An 18890-nucleotide genomic window follows, 5' to 3' on the forward strand; every position below is an offset into this window, starting at 1 on the left:
ACCATGGGGGAAGGGAGACCGTGGTTGATGTGAGATATGAAAATAATAATTTATAATCTATCCTGGGTTCACGAGAGTGGGGGGGAGGGACAACAAAGAGGAGCTGATACCAAGGGTTCAGTGGAAAGTAACTGTCTGGAAAATAATGATGGCAACAAATGAACAAATATACCTGATTCAATTGATGTATGGATTATAATATGCATTGTAAGAACCCTCAATAAGATTATTTAAATAAATAAATAACTTGAATATAATGTTCAGAACAGAAGGGAAAACAGACAGTAGCTATAGAGCAGCTCCTTGGGGCAATATGCCAAGGTCTGCTCCAAGGCCAGTCAGGAAGAATCTCCTTCTCTTAGTGTGTCCTGAGGCCTGGCAACAATAGAGGAGTGCAGAAACCACCACTTGTTGTTGTTTTTCTTCACGATTATGCGCTGGGGTTCGCAGAAGAAGATTTCTCAATCCTGTCAACTGCACCAATTGTTTTGAAGAGAAAAACTCTAATGTGTTTTTAAAAGCATTTACTATGGAACAGAAAGCATTCAGTGGGGGAAATCATCAGCTCACAAAAATATAAAGCAGTGAGTCCTAGGGAAAAAGTCTCAAAATAAGGATGAATATAGAGCCAAAGATATTAATTATAACAAAATCACTGACTCGCTCATCTTCGATTTGGGTTACAGAGAAGGTGAAATGAAGTGTGCACTCAGTTACCATTGGATACATGCGCTAGACCTTAGTTATTCCTATAACTACCTTCACTTCTAAAGTTTCCATAGATTCACAGGCAGCATCACACATTGTCAAAAATTCCCATTTTCTATAACAGGCTGTTAAAATGTTGTGCATTCTGTAAAACATTTCTTGGGGATGTCTAGTATTGCGTTGTTTTGCCAAAACTCCTTCCTAAGAAGCTGCTTATTCTAGGGAAATTTTTCTAGTGCCTAGAGAATTTACACAATGGGTTGGCATCGGGACATTTTTCTCTGTGTATGTGTTTTTCTGGTTTCTATGTCTTTATTATGAAAATAATATTTCTTAAGACCATATTACACAAATGTAGGTGAGTTCAGACCTCTTACTGAGGTCTGTTCTTTCTATGTCCTGGCATGAAACTCAGTGCCATAGAGTCAATTTTGACTAATAGTGACCACATGGAGTTAGGTAACACTAAATTCAGTATTAATTTTGCTGAACACAGAAGAGGCACAAACTTAGGTCAAACACTTATATAAGTTAAATGTTCAGAAAAATTTCTGTTTTACAACTTTAAATTAAGGACAGCATGAAAAACAAAGAGGGAATTTTCTAAAAAAAATTTAACCTTTAAAGGAAATTATGTAAGTAGGAGACTTCTCCCTTAATTGAGGAAATATAAACTTTGGGTGTGAGGAGAATAATAGCTTGCTGGAGGCGGGACACACGCCCATGCCCTATGAGACATACTTGCTGAGAAGCCACATGGAGATACCCTGATGCAACCAGAGCCCTAGGATCTGGAGGGGCCGCATGGAGACCCATGCCAGCACTGATATGCTTCTAACCCAATGGATCCACAAGACTTTCCACCCACTGGCCTGTGATCTTCCTGTATCTGGCATGATTGCATGGCTGCATGAGTCTGAAGAAGAATTTATGTATTAGTATAGACATATGGGGTAATATCAGACTTATGGAATTGATCTGGACTGGGCTTGGATGATTTCTCAATACTCAATTACTCTTGTATATACATTTCTTTCTTGCACACATATGAGTGTCTGTGAAATTTGTTTCTCTAGTCTACCTGGACTAACACATATGGCATCTTGGGATGGAGTATTAGAGAACCAAATCATAAAGTTGGAGAATGGATGTCTTTTTTACCTCTCCCTCATGGTAGGGTTTCTTCGTTGACTCGCCAGAAGTCAGATACGTCCATGCAGTTTACTGGGTTGTTTTCTGAAAAGAATATGGGAAGTTAAAGTTTCGATTATTTTGTTTGGTTGTTGCCTTTGTTTATTCCTATTTGAAATGGAGAAAATGAATGTGATGTATATTTTGAGCTGGGGGTGGGGGGTGGGGGTCGCTGTTTGAATTTCTCACAGACCATGATGCTTAGGGAAAATGGCTGACAGAAGGTCAATATGGTTGACAGAAAGCTTGGCTCTGGGTTGATGCTGTCAGAGACCTAATCCCATATTTTGTATCAATAGAATAGTTTAGATAAGGATTAAGATAAACTAAATAAGGATTGAACTTCACCATTTTAAGAATTGAGTTTAGTAACTGATCCTACTTTGTTTATACTGATTTTGTCTGCTTATTATTGTTGACATAATAATTGATAGAAATGATTATTGGGAATTATGAAAATAGAGAGCTTGTAAACCCACCTCCCTTGAACCATTAAAATTTGAATCTTTAAATGGATTTAGGACATGCCTTCAAAGAAGGCTCTGAAAAAATAAGCCTGATTCAATGCTTTGGAGTACTCTGTATATTTTCATTCCCAGAGACCTGCCTAGGCTATTATTAATAGATTGAAGAAAAAAGGAACTCATTGGATTTTTTGAAGTTTGAACTAGTGGTGTTTGTCAGAGGCTGGAAAAAAACCTGAAACCTTGAATAACTCTCTACTCTAGGACTGAACTGTTAACGGGAGCCTGTGGGAAAGCTGAAATGCTTGCTAGGTGACCACCTGGATCCACTTGTTGAGTGGAAGTCAGAGATTTGCAGCAATAAAGAGACAAGTTGAGTCTGGCCACTGACATCCATGGACCTGATTAGGGGAACTAAAAGAGAAGATGGGAGCGGGTTGACTGGTCTGAAGTTCATGACCTAGCACAAGAGGGCTAGGGTTGTTGATAATTTGTAATGGGTCCATGGTCTAAAGGCAATGTGACCAGTGGGCACCCTGCTGAGTCCACGTGAGGCAGCCCACATTGAGTTGACCAGAACCTGACCAGATTAAGAGAAGATTGTTCAGCCTGTGAACTGGTACATATTGCTGCAGACTTTATGGATGGCCTGTTCTGATTTGATTTTGCTATGGATCTGTACATCACAAGGTTCCAACTGGAATGATGATTCTTCACATCAAAGAACATGATTGTCTTCTCAGAGCACTGGACTGATGTAAGTGGCCAATATAGAAATTGGATACCAAAACTGAGCAGATAAAGGCATGAAGGGGCTGGCTTACAAATTTTCATACGTGAGGGAATATATTAATAGGATTATAGGAGCAAGGTACAGGTGTTACTGAACTGCAATTGTTAGGCATAGCATGTTTTTGTGTTCTTCATTTATGGAATGTTATGTTTAAATGAGGGTGGCACATATTGAATTGTATGCATTTTAATTTTATCCTGTTAGGTACAGATATTATTTTATTATTGTTTGTTTGAAAATTATATATGGCTAAATAGTTGTATGAACATGTTAAATTGACAAGGGGTGATCTGTGGTAGTTATATAATCTGTAGTCAATTTGAGGATTAAGAGTGAAGGGGTGGAGTTTAGCTTGTCAATCCGGTCACTGCTTGATGACCTCATTGAGAGGTACTAAGGAGTTGCCTGGAGGGGGGACACACGCTCATTACCTGGGAGACATGATTGCTGAGAAGCCACATGGAGCTACCCTCATGCAGTCAGAGACCTGCAGTCTTGTCTGCTCTGAACAGAAAGGTTGCCCTCAAGACTTGCTACACCTAATAAGGTCTATTCTTTACCTTTCCTATGGAGACATAAACAATACCAACCTTTTGGGTGGATTAGTGCCCCATTCTCCCTTTGTCGTGTTTTTTCTTCCCCACCCATCTGTGGGCTATAAAGGCCTATGGGGGTTGAGAGCAGTGGTCTTTATGAAACCTTGCTGTCTGCATCTCAGAGGGCTTGGCACCTCATCTGAACTGGTTGCGGGATATTCACAAGGGGGCCATATTGAAACTCAAAGGTATAATGGGGTGGGGGGTGGAGCACTACCCCACTCTAGCCTTGACAGTAGGAAGAGCAATGGGGTCTTATAGAAGGTGTGCCACTCAGACATGAACACTGGGGACTAAAAGGGAATAATGCTGTTGGGTAAATGGGTTCTGGGAGTTGGATCCCCAAAGGAAAAGGGGCCTGGACTGATGGATTTTATCAGGGCCTGCTCGCTATTTAACAGTGGAATACTCATCAACTCAGGGTCAGGACGATAGTTAAACATGGAATTATTTGCATGGGTTCCTTTGGGTTATTTGTTTTGTTTTTATTTTCTTTCTCTTTTGGTGTCTATCTGTATAAGATAGGCAGGATAAACAATCTCAAGGAGATGCAATGACACTGAAGGTTCTGGGGGTTCGGGGTGGAGAGGCATGGGAGAGGAGAAGGCGGGGGGAAGAGAACAATGAACCAATAAAGACAGGAACAGGGGAATACCAAGGGATCTAAAAGTGGTGGAGAGAAGGGGCCGGCATTCCTGGTCTTGTTTGATCACTAGAAATGTGCTTAAGAGGAATTACTAAGAGGAGAATGATCAGTCAACATAGTGGGGCAGGAGGAAAGAAAGAAAAAAGAAATAGAGGAAAGAACAAGAAAGTAAAAATTATGTAGCTAGGTATAACCATAGATATGTATATATGTAAATATATAAAGAGAGGTGTATTTGAGTGTGGGTGTGTTCTGTGTTTGTGTACAAACAACAAGGAAGCAGATCAACTTTGGTCCTCTACTTTAATCTTACCTCAGTACAAGAATGTTTTTTTCTGATAATGTGGCCATGTATGACACTCACTTTTCTGACACAATTGTTGAAGACGATTTGCGTAAGCAAATGTGGTGAAGAGAGCTGATGGTGCCCGGTTATTAAAATATATCGTGTCTGGGTCTAAAAGGCTTGAAGATAAACAAGTGGCCATCTAGCAGGGAAGAAACAAAGTCCACATGGAAGAAACACACCAGCCTGTGGGTTCATGAGGTGTCAATGGAACAGGTATCAGAAGTTCAAAAACAAGCAACTGAATTGATGTGAAGGAACACAGGCAAAGTGGAGACACAAAAATCACCTGTATGATAATTGGACAGTCCCTCACAGAAGGGCCACAGAGAAGGGATTATATATCCAAGGTGCAGTATATCACTGTTGAAACACATGACTATCCTCTATTTCTTTAATATTTCCTCCATTCTATTATTATGGTCTTCATTTTACCTCATTAATACTATCCTCTATTTCTTTAATATTTCCTCCATTCTATTATTATGGTCTTCGTTTTACCTCATTAATCCTGTTAGACCTGCATATGTTCATTTGTATAACAAAACCATTCTATGCATGAAATCCAAGATAGATAAACCTGTCAGAAATTGGAACAGGAGTAATGATTCCCTGAGGGTACAGAAGAAGAGGGGGGTGGAGAGTAGAGGGATACTGATAGCAATGATGACTACATAACCCCACTCAAGGGAAACGAAAGACAGAATAGCAGGTAAAGGATGCATTGGATGGTTTAACATATAGAGGAAAAAAGAAATAAAAATGATATTAATATAATAATAAGGGTCTGGGGGTGAGGGTGGAAGAGGATGGGGGATAAAGGAGAGCTGGTATCAAAAAGTGCAAGAAGAAAGAAAATGTTTTGGAAGTGATGGTGGCAACAATTCTACAATCATGCTTGATCTAACTGAACAATGGATTGTTATAATAGCTGAAGGAGTTCCCAATAAAGCAGGGGAGAATAATTAAAATAATAATATTAAAGGTAGAGAGGCAGTGAAAAAATAGAAGACGGATTGACACCATGGCTATAGCAATGAGCTCAAACATAAGAACATCTGAGGAAGGCTCAGGACTCTATGTTGTACATAGAGTCATCATGAGTCAGAGACAACTGAACAGCACATAGTAAGAACAATGGCTTGCCAAAAGAACAGACGGCCTTGGAAGAAGGACATGCCGAGCACTCCTTAGAAACCAGGATGGTAAATGTTATTTCATGTACTTTACACATGTTTGTTTTGTGAGGATTGCTATGAGTAGGAAAATAACTTTTGGGCACCTAATACTAAAAACAAGTTTGCTAGCTGTTAATAAAGGTTCTTAGTTTGGATCAGCATAGACATTCACTTATTCCAAGGCAGTGTGGACATGAGAAGTGTTTTAGAATGTGATACCGCTGAGGAAACTAACCGTAACACAGGCTGTCTTGATGATATCTTGTTTCAAAACAAAATCTTGTTGTTGTTGTTGTTAGGTGCCATTCAGTCAGTTCCAACCAATAGTGACCCTATGCAAACAAAACAAACCACTGCTCAGTCCTGCACCACCATCACAGTTGATCCTCTTTGAGACCCCAGTGTTACAGCCACTGTGTTAATCAATCTGGTTGAGGGACTTCCCCTATTTCTTTGTCCTACTTTACCAGCTCAAGACATGACCTTTCCTCTCTAGATGACAGTGCTGCAGAGGACTGTCGGAGGCCATGGGTCCCAACAGCCAAGATCTCACAAACAGGCTTTACTCTCGGCCTCAGGCTGGGGTGGAGACTTTCTGTTTCCTTTTGCTGCCTTGCAGAAAAGTCCAAATATGGCCTTAACCTTTTCCCTTATTTGTATTGGCTAACAAGCACCCTGCTAGCACATGTGCTGTCTCACCTAATTAGCATAAGGTGATGTCATTCCCGCGGACCTGATCAGAAACTGCTGACCACTGGCGCTAGGCGCGCTTTTGTTGCTTTCTGATTGGGCGTTATCATTAGTAGCCTGATTTGCATGTCCCCCGGGCACCTCCTTCCTTTTTGCCTTTATAGGCTGCGGCTTGTTGTTGCATAAAGAGAACTGCTCAGCCTCCTGTCTCGTCTCTATTCTTCACGACCCGCTCCCTCTATCCAGGACCCACGTTGCTGTCCCCGCTGGACAGGACAGAGGACAATACTGAAGGTACAGTTCAGGGATAGCAGTTGGCCTGACCAGCCCATTTGGTTTGGGGGGAATTCTAGAGGGGAGTGCAATAGTCCAGCAATGAGAGCAAAGACAAGAAGTTACCTCAATTGCCTCTGCTTTAGCAGAATGTTGTCCTTCTCCAGAGACTGATCTCTCCTGACAACACATTCACATTATGTGAGATGAAGTCTTGTCATCCTTCTCTCTAATGAGCATTCTGGCTATTCTTCCAAGAGAGATTTTTTTTGTTTTTGTGCCATCCGTGGTACTTCCAATATTCTTCACCATAATTCAGATGTGCCTATTCTTTGATCTTTCAATGTCCAACTTCCACATACATATGAGGTGAGTAAAAATACCATGGCTTGGATCAGGCACACCTTAGTCCTCAAAATAATGTATTTTCCTTTCCATACTTTAAAGAGATAGGTTGAAGCAGATTTACACAATACAAGGATTCATATGAGCTCAACTGTTGCTTCCATGAGCATTGATTCTGAATCCAAGCAAGGTGAATTCTTTGATTAACTACAAGCTTTTCTCTGCTTATTCTGATGTTACTTTTTGGTCCAGTTGTGAGGATTTTCGTTTTCTTTGCTCTGAGTTGCAACCCGCACTGAAGGTTGTAGTCTTTGATGTTCATGAGCAAGAATTTCAAGTCCTCACTCTCAGCAAGGAGGAGTGTATCATCTGCATACCAAAGGTTAATAAACTTTCCTATAATCCTGACACTACTTTCCTATGCATACAATCTGGTTTCTCTGATTCTTTGCTCAACATGTAGATGAACAAATGTCATGAGTGGTTAAAACCGTGACGCACACTTTTCTTGATTTTAAAGCATACAATATTTTTTTCATTGTTTGCATGCCTGCCTCTTGATCCACATACAGGTTCCACATGAACACAATGTAGTGTTCTGGAATTCCTATCTATCTCAAGGCTATCCATAGTTTGTTATGATCCACACAATTATATACTTTTGTTTCATCAATAAAATATAAATAAACATTCTTCTGGCATTTACTGCTTTCAGCCAAGATCCATCTGAGATAAGAAATGACATCCCTTTCTCCACGTCCTCTTCTGAACCTGGTTTGAATACCTGCCACAATGGTTGTGGAATGATCAACAAAGCACTCCTTTCATGTGCTGTTAATAATATTATTCAATTATTTCTGCTGGCTCACATTTCTTTACCGTGGGTACACATTTTATCTCTTCAATTGGCCAAGTGGCCATCATCCAGATTTCTTGGCATAGGTGAGCGAGTACTTTCCATGCCTTATTAATTGGTTGAAATATTTCTTTTCCATCAGGTCCTAGAGACTTGTTTTGGTTAAGTGAAGCTTAGACTTCTTCCATCAGTATCATACATTCTTAAACACGTGACACCTCTTGAAATGTTTAAATGTGTATCAAATATTTTTGGTAGGGACTCTGTATTCTTTTCATCTTCTTTTGGTGTTTCCTACATCATTCAAAATTTTGGGGTAAAATATTTTAATATCTCAAATTCAGGCCAGGAATTTTTTTCTTGAGTTCTTTCAGCTTGATATATATGCTGAACATATTCTTTCTTTTTATTATTTTACTCTAGGTCTTAGCACCTTCCACTATAATTTATTTTGCAATCTTGTGTTGCCCATTTAAATTTTCTCTTCAGTGCTTTTACTTTTTCATTTCTTCCATTTTTTAGGCTATCTAGGATCAACGCAATTTCCAGAGTCATTTTTTTTGTGTGAGCTTTGATTGATTTTTTGAAAATTTGTCATTAATTGGGAGTTAATACGTATATCATATCATTCCATAGCTCAATCACCTCAAACAGTATTGTACAATTGTTATCACAATCAGTTTCCAAACAATCTTTTTCTTTCTGGACTCCTTGACATCATAATTTCCCTCCACCACTGTATACCCTGCCCCCTAAAATCATTATTTTACTTGCTGTCCCTGTAGGTTCACCAGTCCTGAGTTGCATATACCGAAAAACAGAACAACATATAACACAGCTTCAAGATATGACATTTCTGAGATACACCCTAATAAGAATGAACCACAGCAAAACAGAGCAAAACATAGATACAGAAAATGACAAAAACCAGATCAGGTCAATGTGCATCAGAGGGAGAGTCAACTGACTATTTTAAGTATTCAAGTCATATTTATGCCTTTGTTCTTCTATCCTCAACTCTCTAACCCCGCTGTTTAATAACCCTTTATCCCCCATCCCTCAATTCTGTATAGAGGGATATCACTGGAGGCTTATTCTAATACAGTTCCCACAAATGAATATTGGGCTCCCACTGTCATCCATATCCTTCTGCAAACCAGCAATGCTATCAGCTCCCCATTTCCTTGCTACCCCCTACCCCAAGACCCTCTCTCTTCCCATACCCTCATGGAACCATTACTCCAGTAACTATTTCTGAAGAGTTATCTTTGTCTTGACTTTCATGCACCTCATGATCTTAAAAATATAAATGAATACATGAAAATATAACATGATTAATGAAGTACAACAAAGAGAAACCACAATAGTAAGGGGAGGAACTATTTAGGAACTAGAGGATAGTTATGTAGTTCACCAGTGCCATACTGCACCCTGAATTTATCATCCATTCCATGTGGCACTTCTGAGAGGGGCTGCTCAATTATCTTACAGGTGGGTTTTGCGTATCCACTACACTAATGCCCCTTCACCTCAATTTGGCTGTGTGTTTCTGAATTTCTGAATCCTCTTTCCCCTGACACTCCATGATCACTCAAGCTGGTGTGCTTCTTCCATGTGGGCTTTGTTGCTTCCCTGCTAGATGGCCACTTGTTTAAAGCCTTAAAGAACCCAGGCACTATATCTTCTGATAGCTGGGCATCATCAGCTTTCTTCACCACATGTGTTTATGTACACATTTGTCTTCAGCAATCATGTCAGAATGGTGAGTATCATATAATGCCACCTTATTAGTATAAACCATTCTTGTATTGAGGCAACATTTAAGTAGAAGCCCAAAGTCTAACTTTTTTCTTGTTCCGTATACATATACGAGTGTGTACCTCCCCGACTCCCAGCCCCACCTCAAAAAAAACACCCCAAAATGGAAAGAAGCTCCACTGGAATGAGTTTTTGTAGTACTCATTTTTCCCACTAGGTGAGCATCAAGCAACTCACTCTGAGTTAGTGCATCCAGTGGCATAATCAGGGAAGGTTCTCTCTGGTCACAGTGAATTTTTTTTTGTAAAAAGCACTTTCTCTCGAACTTAATTTTTGTGATGGCCAATTGAAGAGAACAGTGTGTGAAATTTTGATTCCTGCCCAGGAAAAATACCACAGAAACTGTTGTGATGTTGAACACAGCTTACAAGGACAGTTATGTGTGAGAAGCTCAGGTGTAATAGTGGTTTTCTAATTTCAGAAAAGGTTAAATGTCAATTGATGACAAACCTTGTTCTGGATGTCTGTCAACTTCCTGAACAGACAAAAATTCTGACAAAAATTGTGCACTTGTACTCAAAGACCGATGAGGGAGCATTGAAGGGAAGTTATCTGGACTATCTTAGAGGTCAATTTGGTGAATTTTAGTGGAAGATTTGGAAATGAGAAGGTTCGATGTGAAATTTTTACCTTGGCTTCTGACTGACCAGCAAAAAAGCTTCAATTGGAAACATGCTGTGCTTTGAAAGACCAGCTCGGAAGTGACGCAGACTTCTTTCTCACGGTCATTACTAGGGACAAGACATGGAGCTATTCTTACAACCCCCAAAGCAAACATCAATCATGCCAGTGGAAGATGCCATTGTCACCTCACCCCCAAAAAAACCTTGTCAAGTAAAATCAAAGATCAAAACTATGCTTATTTGTTACTTTTATGTGAGAGGTAAGAATGTTAACCAAGGCTTTCTATTTAGAGCTTCTGGAAATACTATGTAGCTGCAACAAAAAGGCCTGGTTTGTGGCAGACAGGGGACTGTTTGGGGCACCGTACAATGCACTTGCAGTCAGTTTGGAGAATGAGCTGCTCCAAGCAGGAGCATCACCCTTGTGATTTGGCACCCCAGAATGAGGTCTGCTACCACTCCTCTTCTCTTGTAGAAATATAAACAAGACCCTCTCCTTGGGTTGGTTAGCACCCTAAGCCCCTATTGCAGTAGTTGTTCTTCCCACCTCTCAAGGGCTGTAAAAGCATATGAGAGAAAGGAAAAAGACGCCTTTCAGCACAGGCGCTATCTGTATCTGGTGCTGATTACATATGAATTATTCAGTTTGGTCTGGCTTTTGCTGGAGTAGTTGGTCCTCAGCCTGGGAATTATTTGTTGTGCAAGTTTTTCCTTATCCCATTCTGTTGTTTGAGCTTACCTCAGTGGGCCCATGTTGTCTTGACCCGTTGCACTCGGCTAAGTTCACGTACCATAATATCCTGCAACTCACTTCATGAAATGAGATATTTCATAATTTCACCTCTATTTTTCAGGGATGCATAGTGTACGTACCAGATGGGCTTTTTAATCCATTTGCCTATTGATGGAAATTTAGGCTGTTTGCAATTTTTTTTGCAATTGTAAACTGTGAAGCGATTAACATTGGAGAGCAGAAGTCTGGTGGCAATCTGTTTCTTATTTCTTCTAGATATATGCCCAGTAGAGAAATTGCTGGGGTCGTATGGTAGCTCAATTTCCATCTGCTTTAGTCTTCTCCAAATCATTTTCAACAGTGGCTGTATGTATTTAAAAGACCAGCACCAATGGATAGTGTTCCTATCTCACCTCACCCCCTCCAATTTTTGCTGCTTTATGTTTTTTTAATTAGGCTATCCTTGTGTGTGTTCAGTTGTTATCTCATAGTTGTTTTGATTTGCATTTCCTGCATACAGTTTCTCATCTGTTTATTGGCCACTCGGATTTCCTTCTTTGTGAATCTCCTGGTCCAGATCTTTTGCCCATCATCTTTTCAGTGGGCTGTTCATTTTTTCTTGTAAGCTTGCAGGATTCTGTAGATTTTAGTAATGCGTCTTTTGTCTCTTATTTCATTACTAAAGATATTTTCAGTCTGTGGGTTCTTTATTATTCTCTTGATGAAGTCTCTCAATGTGTACAGTCTTTTATCTTTTAAATTCTTTTTAATGACCCTTTGCTTTCTTAATGTATGATGTTTTTGATGTCATCATAGCTAGTCATATCTTCTGTATTTATTCTTCAATGACTCAAATCTATTTTAAGATGGTCTTAAGTTCATAGTTGATTTTTATAGACTTTTAAATATTATCTTTATATTTAATCTGAATTTACATATGAGCAACTGATGCTCTATTCTATAGTCAACCATTGTCCTTGTTTTAACAATATATTGAGGTTCTCCATGTTATGTTCCTCTGGAAGTAGTCAATTCGATTCCACAGTCCACATGTACTGTTATCTTTTACATTGTTGAAAAGAGATTTTGCAATGAAGATGTCACTCGTCTTGAAAAATTCTATTAAATAGAACTTAGTTCTATTTCCAAGGCCATAATTTCCAACTAATGTTCTTTCCTCTTTTCTTCCAATTTTTAAATTCCAATCTCTAGTAATACTTATGAATAATTTCTGGATTGACTGTTTGATCAACTTCTGATGACAGAAGTTGGTTGAATTTTTCAATTTCTTCATCACTAGCTTTAGTGATAGATGCACAAAATTGAGTAATAGTTGTACTAACTGGATTTTCATTTGGGCATGTATGCATGATCCTACCAGCATGGTACTTTAAGACACGTCTTGAAATGTTCTTTTTCTTTTTTACAATAGAAGTGATGCCAATCCTCTTGAATTTGTCATTCCTGGCATGAGGTTATCTTATTCATACTGATCAATAACTGTCCACCTCAGCTCACTAGGATATCAGTCCTTATATACTCTATTTCGTTTTTGTTGACTTCTGATTGTCCTAGGTTCATATATTTGACATTGCATATTCTGCTTACTAATAGACTCTTAAGGCTGTCTCTTCTTATTTTGAGTCATGCCCCATTGGTAAACGATGGCTTTAAAGGATTTACTCCATCCAAGTCATCATAATAGACTCAATTTTTGAGTTATTTTCTACCTGAGGGGCACTACACACATCTTCTGGCATTACATCTGACTATGTCCTACTGCCATTCATAATATTTTTTATGGCTAATAACTATGAAATGGACAGTCTATTCCTTCTTCATTGTCTGTTCTTGGGCTTGAAGCTCTGCTGAAACATGATCACCTGGGGTCACTTTATTTATATTTAAAATACCAGTGGCAGAGCTCCCAGCATCACTACAACATGCAAGCCACCACGATCTGACAAATTGACTTACAATAGAGAAAAGTAACACTTTAAGAAAAACAACAGCAGCTACTGTCTACTGATATCTGTATCATACCTTAAAAGTTCTATAGAACTTCAACAGAAATCAATTTTATCAGTAATAATATAAATAAGTTATTAATATATTTAATACAGTAAAATGATATATTAATTTAATATTATTCCTAATCACTCTATTTTTATGACTGAAATATTGAAAGATTACATAAGTGAGTCAGCCCTAAACATATGGAATAAGTTGAGTTACAAAATAAAATATAGTCACTTTATGAAGTTTCTTTCAATTTAGAAGCATCAATATTATAAAAGGTCATCTATTTATAAATTTCCATCTTATAAACTTTGATTTATTGAAACAGCAAATATTTTCCTCTGAATGTAAATGATGTGAAAAATACAATCTGTATAATTTTGACTAGATATATAGGATATTTAACTTTACAGAATTGCCATATGTTAATATTTACTTGTGGAGAGCTAAATCTGAGAAAGCCAGGATAAGACAGGAGACTCAAATAAGTTCTACTTAGTTGACTGAACAATAAAAACAAAGTCAGACTACACCCCGTCAAAGGCATAAAGCTTGTGAGCCCTGGGGGGAGGCAATCCTGCTGAGTTCTGGCATTCACAGGTTTCATTGCACTTGTAATATGTGTTACTATTAGATCTTGGTATAAACATCAATGTTATGTGTAACTATATATAGTATGCTCAGTCACAGAATTATAAAACTAAAATTTAAATTTGGATCATTCTCTTCACCATTGAATTTTAGGTGAGCCATATCCATACTGACCACTTGACAGCACCACTATTGTTAATGTTAGTGTGAAAGATATTATAGTGTGAAAACAAAAACGCAGATTCTTCTAAATTCATTCTTAAAATGTGAAGTTCTTTAAGCATATGATCACATCTCTAAAACAGAAACCATAATAAAGCCTTCTTCAAATGGCAGAGTGGCTAAGCATTGGGCTGCTAAGCAGAAGGTTAACAGTCTGATCCCCAGCCACTGTGAGGAGTGAAGATGAAGCTTTTTGCTCCCATTAAGATTTATATCCTCAGAACCTTTGCCAGGACCACTTCAACTTTATGCTATAAGGATGTTATCAATCTGAATTGACTCAATTACAAGGAGTTGACTTCAATTAGAAAGATGATTCTGGTACTGTTTGGCATGTTATAGAAATGTAATTAGGATTGAATTTTGTTTTTTTATGATTATAGTTGGTAATTATATTTTTAATTATAGCATTATACCTTCCTTGAAAAATAACTTAGAGTTCATATTTCTATGATTTCTATGTGTGACTCCATGCAAGTTAATTTTACCATAAAACCATAAAAATAGATCTACTATTACAAACACAGACTGATAGCTCACAAAAATTTTCATTGATGCAGTCATGGGAGCAAGAAAAGCAATTTCCATAATGTTATTGCCTTTGAGTTTGATGCTGGAGCTTGGAATCCAATAGGCAGGCACTTGGAAAGAGTAGACTGATGAAAAATGGAAGAGAAAATGGCAACTTGAGCCTCTATGTATGAGCCCCAGCACAAGACTAAGGATGAGGCCTATTAACATTTTAGCTGTCTCTGACTTTGATGTAAATATCCCTGGGGGCAAAGTGATTTGGGAGTTTGAGTGCTAACTGAAAGGTTGGTGGGTCAAATATTGGTAGGAAATTGAGTCTGTCTGCTAGGTGCAGCCTGTCAGAAACTGTAAGTGCCAGTTCCACTTTGCTCTGTAGGGTTACTAAGAATTTGAGTCACCTCTATGGTCATGGACTTGACGTGTGAGCGTTGGAAGAAAAATCTGGCAAACTTGTTGTAGAGGAAAACATCCACCTACCCAAGGAGTTAGGGAAGCTGCGGGAAATCTAAATGGATATCAGGTGGTTGCAGACCATATATTTTCCATGCTGATGCAGTGAATAAGTAGATAAGTAACAAGTTATGTGAGCCATCAAATGGTCACTGCTTCTTTTGCCTTCAGCCTCTCCCCCTCAAGTCTCTTTTGTGTAGTTGGCTTTACTCAGGAACAGGAAAGGAACGCAATAAAATGTCTTTTGACCAAGGCAAGATGACACCTTACAAAGTCCACACCTTACCACAATAAGAACGAGTTAAACGGTAGCAAACTAGATGGAAAATTAGTAGTAACGCATTCCTTATAGGTTCAGAAAAAAAAGTAAATCCTTTGTTTCAGAAGTTGAAGGTGTCACTTATCTCCTACCAGTTGGTAAAAACAAAGATCAATTAATTCTATGGGCCTGGAAGTGTATCGCTTACAGTTTTGTTTTGTTTTAACCTTGAGAAATAAAATGCAAGGGAGAAACATCAGTGTGTCTAGCATTCCAGAGTATATTTTGCATCTTTGTATTTCAGATTTTTAAAATAACATTATTAAAGTGATTCTATTGCCATCAAATTTTGTCTAAGTGGAAGTTTGACACAGCACTTAAGAATCCATTACGTAATTTATTGGATGTACAAAATTGTATTCCTGGATACAAAACACTTGACCTAAAGTATAAACATGAAACCATCGATTATATTTTATTTATCTACTTTTGGCTCAGATTTGTCTTGATTACCCTATTATTATTATTTTATTATCATGAGATATAAATGTCTATTACATATGGAATGTTATTAGTATTTTGTATTAGAAAAAACTATACTTGAGAATGAGGCATTTAAAAAATATCTTTTCCCTTTACTTGTAATTTCAGATAGTATCCAATTTAAATGGATTTAACAGATTGGTGGAAAGCATTAGGCAGGCACATTCTTACGCATATTCAGCCCAAACCATGTTTTTTATTGAGATAATTGCAACTTGGTACATCAGTAGAATGGTTAGCTGGAGGCTTGAGCAAATAAACCAACCCATATTCAGCTCTCTTAAAATAACATTACTATTTAATTCCCTTTGTGCACTAACTTTACTAATCACTATCAATATTATTGGTCTAGTAATGTGTTTTATTTTCAAAACCAAAATTGCCACTAGAAAGAATTTCCTCATTAAGAAAATATGATTCCTAATAAGCTGTCAAGGTTTAAGTAGAAAGTATAGACAGAAACAGATTTATTTTCCCTTAAAGGGATTGAAACATGGTTTTATTTAACAAGCAGTAAACCTGCATTTAAAATCATATTGAATTACTCATAGTAGTGTGGGTAGATAGCCTGGATTCACCTTGGTAAATGTGCAATTAATATAGGGAATGTAAGAGAGCATTTTAATGAAGCAAAAAGTCTTAAATGTAAATATTAATTCACTGTAGGGGAATTATCAAATCCAAAGTTCTCTGCCATTTATATTCTGACACAAGCTGCACATAAACTTGACTTTCTCTTACACTCATGATTTGGAGCTAGGTCAGGCCATATGCCTGATAGAGCACAGTCCTCCATCCTGCCAAGTCAACCTCAAACAAATATAAGCTTGGGATTCCACAGAACACTTCACCTTTTGACCCAATGGCTACAAATTTGGGGATTCCCTAATAGCAGTCATAAATTCAAAGATGTCCAGCCCTTATCCTCTGAGCTGCTGGCTCCGTCTTCTCTCTTGGGTACAATAAGTCACTAGAAAGGAACACAAAATTCAAGGTCAGTGCTATTCTGATGATTGCAGCTTTATTACAGGAAAAAAGAAACAAGACTAATATAAGGAACTGAGACATAGGCTGAGTCCCACCTGTGAAGCATCAGCATTTCTAGAAGGGCATGCGACCCTTTTGAGTGTGGATGCCTTTCGCTAACCAGGACACCCATGTGTCACTGTCCACAGCTTCCACTGGGGTCTCATTAAGATGCTATGACTGTTTGAACCCTCTGACCTCTTTTGACATCACTTGATATAGTCAAGGTGGCTTGACTAGTCTTACACAGAATCACTGTACCAAGAACAAGTTGACATTCACAATTTCAAGAAGTAGTATATGATCAAGAAACTATGGTAGGGAAGGAAGACGTACAAACAGCATTGAATGCCATGGCAAATAAAAACACTCTTATCTGGGCATTTATGAAATTCCAGTTGAAATGTCTCAACAAGCTGGTCAGGCACTGGAAGCACTTGCTCACCTATGCCAAGAAGTTTGGAAGACAGCTGTCTGCCAACCAAATGGATTAATATTTGTACCAATTCCAAAGAGAGGGACCCCACAGAGTGCAGAAAGTATCAAACCATAGCCTGAATATGCTACGCAAATAGCAATCTGCTGAAATCTGTTAATAATGGTTGCAGTCATAAATAGACACGGCGCTGCTGGAAATTCAAGTCAATTAAGAAGAGGACTTGGAATCACGGATATCACTGCTGACCTCAGATAGACATTGACTGAAAAAGAGAATACCAGATACATGTTTCCATCTGTCGACGGACATTGGATGGTGTGGATCAAAACAAACTAAGGGTAATGTGAGGAGAATTGGAGTTCCAGAGCATTTCATTGTGCTCATGCAGAAGCTGCACACAGATCAAGAGGAAATCATTAGAAGAGAGCAAGGGACCCCTTCTTTGCTGAGAACCAAGAAGAGTGTGCACCACGATTGTGTCCTTTCACCAGAATATTTCAATCTTCAAATTGAAAACAAATACTTTTTAGACAAACTGGATTATATACAAAGAATCTTGCATCAGGATTGGAAGTTGTTTTTGGTTCTCATTTTTAACAACTTGTGATATTCAGATGACCTAACTTTGCTTACTGAAAGCAAAGATTTACAGTCTTCAGTATGGATTAAAATTTAACATCTAAAATATTTTTTTAACAAGTAGACCAGTAGCTATCATGATAAAGAAATAAAAGATTGAATTTGTCAAGAATTTTGTCTTGTTTGGATACAAAGTCCATACTCATAGATGTCAAGAAATCAAAAGAACACAAAAGAATAATTTAATTGGGTAAATCTGCTGAACAAGAATCCTTCAAAATGTTGAAGAACCTGAGGTAAAGCTGACTGACACCAGTGCATTTCCCAATGCCTCCTAAGCACGTGGAAATCGGACCTTCTGGACACGAAATGAGAAAGACAAAAGAAGAATCGGTGCTTTGAATTATGGTTCTGGCGTAGAATAATGAAAGTATCATGGATTGCCAGAAGAACAAACAAATCTGTGTTTTACAGCCAGAAGATAGCAAGTTTCATCTCATGATCTTTGGACATATTATCAGGAGAGAGCTATCTCTGGAAAGGGCATCATGCTTGATAGGGCAGAAGGACATAAAAAAGAGGCAGATCCTTGATGAGATGGATTGAAACTGTGGCAGCAATAATGGGCACAGATATGACAACAATTGGGAGGATGTCAAGGACTGAGTAGCTCAGTGGTTCTCCACCTTCCTAATGCCGCGACCCTTTCATACAGTTCCTCATGGGGTGGTGACCTCCCAACCATAAACTTATTTTTGTTGCTACTTCATAACTGTAATTTTCCTATTGTTATGAATCAGCGACTCCTGTGAAAGGGTCATTCTATCCCCAACAGGGTCGTGACCCACAGGTTGAGAGCTGCTGGGGTAGCATACTGTTTGGTTATACATTGCATCAGTATGAGGTAAAAACAACTCAACAACACCTGAACACACTAACAACAAGAGACAGTATAAGAGGGACAGAGTTGT

This window comes from Echinops telfairi, unplaced genomic scaffold (assembly GCF_000313985.2).
Source record: "Echinops telfairi isolate 266 unplaced genomic scaffold, ASM31398v2 ScPeMD7_7424;HRSCAF=8462, whole genome shotgun sequence".
Classification (NCBI taxonomy): Eukaryota; Metazoa; Chordata; class Mammalia; order Afrosoricida; family Tenrecidae; genus Echinops; species Echinops telfairi.